Source organism: Peromyscus californicus, unplaced genomic scaffold (assembly GCF_007827085.1).
Source record: "Peromyscus californicus insignis strain IS unplaced genomic scaffold, ASM782708v3 Scaffold_19__1_contigs__length_69161282, whole genome shotgun sequence".
Classification (NCBI taxonomy): Eukaryota; Metazoa; Chordata; class Mammalia; order Rodentia; family Cricetidae; genus Peromyscus; species Peromyscus californicus.
Genome location: NW_026294491.1, coordinates 28,375,784 through 28,376,430, shown reverse-complemented (window position 1 = coordinate 28,376,430; position 647 = coordinate 28,375,784).

Here is a 647-nt window from a genome sequence, read left to right as displayed (position 1 = left end):
GCTAAATAAGACCTGTGTCTTCAAAGTCACTTATAGAGGCACGTTCATGTTTCTTTTTTCTTTCAAGTGGGGAAATTGAAATGGCCTCTTGGGGGACTACCAGTGTTGGGGTTCTGTCCCAACCTATTGAGGGGTCCCTTGAAGTGGGGAGTGAGGAACTGAAAAGTAATTGGAAGAAACCAGCAGTCTTGAGTTTAGTTCTAATGGGATTCTTATACACTAGCAAGGGGAGAGGCAAACACCTTCCCATTTCAAGATCAAAAACAATGTACAACTAAGTGTAGACCCTTCAAAATACCTGGTAACCATGCCCAATGGCAAAATATTGAAAGCTGCCGGTAGCAAAGTCCATGGGAGTATACAGCAGTGACAACTAGAGTTCAGAAGTCAACCTATCAGAACTAAGGGTTCTGTTAGAGGAAACCATCATGCAAGGTGTTATGAAATTACTGCCTTTTTCCATCTCACAAAAGGATTCAAAAGTATCTTTGATTGCATTCAACATTGTTCTGCTCCAATGTGGCAAAGTAAGTAAGCCTTCCTGGGCCTGACACACAAAACTGACACAACAAGGACAGTAGTTATGGATGACATGGTTTCCAGTGCAAAAAGGAGAAGATGAGGATATGAAGGAAAGCTGTATCAGC